The sequence below is a fragment of the Tyto alba genome, unplaced genomic scaffold, assembly GCF_018691265.1.
Source record: "Tyto alba isolate M040663 unplaced genomic scaffold, T.alba_DEE_v4.0 Super-Scaffold_20, whole genome shotgun sequence".
NCBI lineage: Eukaryota > Metazoa > Chordata > Aves > Strigiformes > Tytonidae > Tyto > Tyto alba.
Window position 1 is genome coordinate 2,876,160 of NW_024881283.1, and position 6,000 is coordinate 2,882,159.

Here is a 6,000-nt window from a genome sequence, read left to right on the forward strand (position 1 = left end):
GTTGAAGTATTTGTTTTAATTTTGTTGCATGTTAAGTGTTGGCATTATTTTAACTGAAAAAGCAGAATGTAGCAAAAGTTGTTTCTGTGTAGCACACTTGTTGGATGATGAGTCTTGCTGTCTGACTGCCATGCCAGCTGAGTTTGACCAACACACAGAAAATTCTTTGAAAGTCACACATTGGCATAGTTACAGTGAAATTCATGAGACTTTGACAATGTACAATGAATGTTTGTTTGCTGACTTCTCTACTGATCTGTGCTCACAAGTGGCTTTTTTTTTTTTTCCTAATTTTTGTTTTTCAAATGACAAATATCTGGTAAAATGCTCCAGTACAGACAACAGGTGCAGTAAAGGAGCGGGTATCGTCATTTCTGGGAAGAGTCGCTTTCTCCACAGAGCGCTACGCGTGTTACAAACTTCAGGCAGAGGAGAAAATTCCCCTCTGCTCCTCTGGCTGACTTTATACCTGCGGGGGTTGGCCCCGCCCCTTTCCCAGGGGATTGTGGGCGGGGCCCGGGGTATATGAGCCCCAGCCACTCAACAGGGAGCTCGTTCCACTTCTGGGTTTCTCAGGTGTCAGTGCTCTCCCAGTCCTTCAGACAATAGCAGCTTTTGAGACAGATGTGTTTTGACCTCTAGAGGAAAAGAGTCATTTGAGGTAAGATTTTCGGGATGGGTCAAGGTTCAGCATCATATATAGTAGATAGAATGTTTATATGTAGCTTGCCTTTTTCATTTATTTATTTATTATTTATTTTTTAACTTTACATTAGTAATTTTATTTGGGAGGGCAAGATAGTTTAATAAAGTGTATTGTTTAATTTTAATTCTAGGAAGGAGCACGGATCCTTCACTGGCAATTGAGAAGAAGAGGATTTTTTACGGTTTTGAGATGGGGTGAGAGTAAAGCTATGTTGCTTTTCTGGAGGAGGAGGGTGTTGCAGATGCGGTGTACATCAACCGATAAGGTCCTTATGGCTCACCCTGTTTTTGTGCAGATGGCAAAGAGGAACCTAGCAGCTATGGGAATAACCTGGTTACCCAGGGCGTTGTTTTGTCAAGGATGGATTCAGACCCCCGGCACCATAAAAGATAAGTTGAGGGACCGGTGCTTGGGAGAAGGCTCTGGGGGGCAGCCCAAGGTTGGGAATTGCAGGGAGAAGTTTTAAAGTTAATTTACAGGAGGGGGCTGTCCAGGAACAGTGCTCTTTGGGCAGCTGAAGCAGGGGTGGAAGGGGTTCCTTGTCAGCACGAGGTTAGCACGTGCCGGGCAGCACAGTTCCGGCCCGTGTCTGTTGTGTAGCGTGTGTTGTCTGTCTCATGTGTCTTTAGACCTTTCTTGGGTCTCGACGTCCTCGTGGCTCTTTGAGCTCAAGGAACACAGTAGGTGCCTTGGACATCTTCCCTTGGGCCCGGAACACCCGTCCTCATCAGCACGGTGCCAACCGGGCAGTTCTTGTTTTTGCTTTACTAGCCTAAAGCGTGGCTAAGTCTCGGAAGATTCCGGTCAGGCTGCGTTTGCAATGTCGTTCCGGGCTGCGTTAGCATCTCTGATCTAGAGCGATCCATTTTCACAAATATCTTTTCTGGGAGTTCTTCCTGGCATCTTGACATTCTTAGGTCTTGAAGCGAGGTTACTTGCGCATACCTTATCCCTGTGGAGGCTATAAGGTTTTCTCTCAGGCCACAACACTTGACTCTTCTCAGCCTGCCGTCCATTCTCCCTCACGGCCCCGTAGGTCGTCTTGTCCAAGAGCATCTCCGATCTGAGTTGTTCCTCTTAAAGAGCTTATTTTATGTCTCTCGCCCTGTTTGTGTGCTGTGTCGGTCTGTGCGTGTTTGTCTCTGTTGGAGCGGCTCTGCCTGGGTACGTAGAGGTGACAGTCAGCCAAAGAAGTACAGTAAGGTTCTATGTGCATAAGCCTAGAGTTTGTAGGGAAAGGGCGTACCGTCCATTTCAGAGCAACTAGTTATGTAGCCAACAGGCAAGGAGAGTTCTTTCTGTAGCGCTACGCAGACACGCAGGGGATGAGCAGAGTTTTTTTGACAGCAGGCTGTAGAGAGAATTGGGGTGGTATATCTAAATGAAAATGGGATCTCTGGAACTGTCAAGCTATCGCTCCGCATCCGGGTGACGCATTCAATATCGCTTTTGCAGATGAAGAGGGACGACTCACTCACCTAACGGCAACAGAGGAGGTGAACGGAGCGGTTTAAGAAGGTGGGTTGGCGTGCAGCGTGGGGGAAGGTGGGACCGGTGGCTCTATGACTAGCCGATAGGCGCGTTTTACTTGGAAGGCGCAAAGCGTCGAGCAAAGTGAGGTATCGGCCCCGGAGGGGATGTGGGCGAGGGGGGGCTGAAGCAGCAGTTACTTTTCAGGTGTCACACGGGTGAAGGTAGAAGCACGCCTTGTTGTTTGTCTTGCAAGCGGTACCCGAGCCTCAATGTGACAACCTGTAAACTGTAGAGGCGGAGCGGGTGAGCACGTAAACGAAGGGAGAGGGAGACAGTTATCGGTATGGGTGGGGTGCAGTTTTGGGCAGCATCCTGGCAAGTGCTGCTACTTTGTTTGTTTTTTTGCAGGTGACGCACGTAGCCTCGGGAGGGTGAAGGAGCGTGCCGATGAGCAGTCTGAGAAGGCGAGGCGGTCGTCAGCCAGGTCCGAGTCTAATAGCGCAGTCTTACATGGTCACTCGGTTAAGCATTTGCCTTGGTTTTGCAGGTGCCATGTGAGCCACCTTTGGGATCATCTGAGTATCCGAAAGCAGCTGGGGTAGTAGTGAGGACGAGCACGGGGTCGGTGACTTCTCACAAGCGCAACGGTAACTTTGTCTCTCGGTAAGTTAGGTACCGCCAGCGGCAACGGCTGCGGCATCTGGCTCCAAAACGATCAGGTGAGCGGAACACCGCAATGCTTCTGAGGACGGGGGGGTGTTGCGGATAGAGGTAAGCGGGGAGCAGCGTGATACTGACCGGCAGTTGTGCTCTTCTTGCTTTTTTGCAGGCGATAAAGGGATCTGGCCACCGCAGGAACATGCTAGTTAGCTGCTGTGCTGCTTTTGCCAAGGGTGGATTCAGACCTCCTTCCCTCTGAAAGCTAAGTCGAGGGAACGGGGCCGAGAGGAGGGGATGAGGTTGGGAATCTCAAGGAGGTATTTGAAAGTTAGCGTAGGAGAGAGGCCTGTGTGGGAGCAGCGCCCTTCGGTCCGGTAAAGGTAGCAGGTTACTTCTCCACTCGATGTTAGCATACCCCGGGCAGGGCAGTTCCAGCCCATGTGTGTCATCGTGTAGTTTGTTTCTTCTGTCTGCCGTGTCTTTGGTCTTCGTCGGGTCTTGACATCCTCACGTCTCTTTGCTCGAGGAGCACGGCACATGCTTCAGGGGCCATCCCTAGGGTCTCGAATGCCTGTCCTCATTGGTAAGGTGCCGATCGGGCGCTTTTTATTCTCATGTTACTAGTTTAAAGCGTGGGTAGGTCTCAGAAGTTTCCAGTCGGTTGTCTTTTGCGCAGCATCATCACAGGATGTGGCATCAGCTCTGCTCCGTAGGTGTCCATTTTCACGGACTGGGACGTCTTCCCTGCATCCCTACATCCTAGGCTTCAGAGTCATATTTCTCATCTGCCATCTCGGTTTTGACGGTAGCTTCTTAGAACGGGCCATAACGTGTGACTTTCTGGGGCTGCCATATAGCCTCCTCGCCTCACAGTTGTGGCCCTCTAGGTCTTCTCACCTGACATCATATCTTGTCTGAGAGTCCTTATCGCTTAGAGTTTATCTTGGAATCGAACCTTCTGTAGCGTTTAGCATTAGTGTACACATGTGCATGTTTGGCTCGGAGCTGCCCTGCCTGGGGGGTGTAGAGTCAGGAGTAAGTAGAATATCAATAGAAGTCAACGGTTTAAATGTTGATATGCTTAGACTGCTTAGGCGACAGATATGCAGTCACCTCATAGTAGCCACCACAGGCTGTGCGGACAGTCATTTCTGGAGCACTTTATGGAGACGCTTGGAGCGGTGTGGGAGCAGCTGTCCAGCAGTAGCAAAGAAGATGGAATCTCAAAGGTTTTAAGGCTCGTAGGTGTGGGAGTGTACACTTTGGGGGGAGGCGCATGGTTTTCTTTTTAATAACAGCCTGTAGTTGGATGCCAGATAGTATCCCTAGCTGGAATTGACACCTCTGGATTTGCTAAGCATCTGGGTGACTCACATAACTGTTTTCACATGCAGATCGAGACGCGCACCAAAGAGTGACGGAGGAGGTGAGCGGAGGGCTGTGAGAAGGTGGGTCACTGAGCGGTGCGGGAGGAAGATGGCACCAGTGCTATCTGAGGAGATGATAGTGGTGTGTCGTGTGTTTTTTGTGTTGTTTGGTTTTGTTTGTTAGTTTGTTTTTTTTTTCTTTTAGGTGGAGAGCCACAAGCAAAGCAGGATTTTGGCATCAGAGGCAGCTTGAGCAAGATGAGCCATGACTAGGGGGTTAAAGTAGCAGTTATTTTTTAGGCGTCAAATTGTCGGTGAAAGTAGAAGCATCCCTTGTGGTATGTGTGTTACAGGTGGCACACGGGCCTTGATGTGGCAACTGGAAACAGCAGCGGCAGGGCAGGTGAAGGGCCGAGGTAAGGGAGCAGGAGCTGGGAATCCGTGCGGGCAGGCCCCAGTTCCAGGCGGTAACTCAGGCACGTGTCTTTTCCTTTAGTTTTTTGCAGGTGCCGCAGATCGCCTCGGAGGGGCCGAGCCACATGCAGATGGACAGTCTGAGAAGGTGAGACCGTTGTCAGCCAGGTCGGTGTCTAATACGGAATTATCGTACGACCGCTCGGTTAAGCGCTCGCCTTGTTTTTGCAGGTGCTTTGGGAGCCGCCTTTGGGATGGGATGAGCGTTTGAAGCGAGCCGGGGTAGTCGCAAGGAGGATCGTGGGTGACCCGTTAGAAGCACAAGGGTAACTTTGTCTCTTGGTATCTTAGGTAACGCCAGCGACGACGGCTGCAGCATCTGACTCCGCAAAGAGCCGGTGAGTGGAACCCCGCGACTGCTTCCGAGTACAGGGGGGTGTCGTGGAAGAGGTAGGCACGGAGCAGTGTGATGCCAACGGACGGTTGTGTTTTCTCCCGTTTGTTTTTTATTGCAGATGAAGAGGAAGGTGGCAACTGCAGGAACATGCTAGTTAGCTGCTGTGCTGCTTTTGTTGAGGAATTGGCCCTCTGAAAGCTGAGTTGAGGGAATGGGGCCGAGAGGAGGGGATGAGGTTGGGAATTGCAGGGAGGTGTTTGAAAGTTAGCATAGGGGAGAAGGCTGTACAGGAGCAGGGCCCTACAGTCAGGTAAAGGGAACAGATTACTTGTCCCCTCGATGTTAGCATGTCCCGGGCAGGGCAGTTCCAGCCTCTGTGTGTGTCATCGTGTAGTTTGTTTCTTCTGTCTGCCGTGTCTTTGACCTTCCTCGGATCTCTAATGTCCTCACATCTCTTTGTGCTCGAGGAGCACAGCACGCACCTCAGGCACCATCCCTAGGGTATCGAACGCCCATCTTCATCGGCACGCTGCCGATCGGGTGCTTTTTATTCTTGTGTTGTAAGCTTAAAGTGTGGGTAGGTCTTGGAAGTTTCCAGTCGGGAGTCTTTTGCGCAGCATGCTCGCAGGCTCTGGCGTCAGCTCATGCTATTTAGGCATCCGTTGTTCCTGCCGGTGACTTCTTTCCCGTATCCTGACATTCTCGGGTCTTGAAGCCCATCTTCTCGCATACCTGTCGTCTCTGTTTTGACGGTAGCTTCTTGTAAGGGGCCATTCCACTTACTGCTTCTTGTAGGCTGCCGTATAGCCTCCTCATATCACCATCGTGGCCCTCTAAGTCTTCTCGCCTTATGTCATACCCTTCTGGGTGTCCTTATCGCTTAGTGTTTAGTCATCTTTGAATTGTGTCATTTGTAGTATTTTGTGTGTGTGTGTGTGTGGCTTGGAGCTGCTCTGCCTGGGGTTGTAGTGTCAGGGATAGGT

The 6,000-nt window shown here is 50.6% G+C and overlaps 1 long non-coding RNA gene across 1 annotated transcript; it reads left to right on the plus strand.

The window, feature by feature from the left end:
* The first annotated feature begins 2,730 nt into the window (after positions 1 to 2,730).
* LOC122153536 lies at positions 2,731 to 5,589 on the plus strand. The gene is made up of 6 exons (XR_006165450.1): positions 2,731 to 2,898; positions 3,009 to 4,265; positions 4,412 to 4,622; positions 4,703 to 4,768; positions 4,852 to 5,018; positions 5,136 to 5,589. It is a non-coding gene; the product is annotated as an uncharacterized LOC122153536 (long non-coding RNA).
* The last annotated feature ends 411 nt before the right edge of the window (positions 5,590 to 6,000 follow it).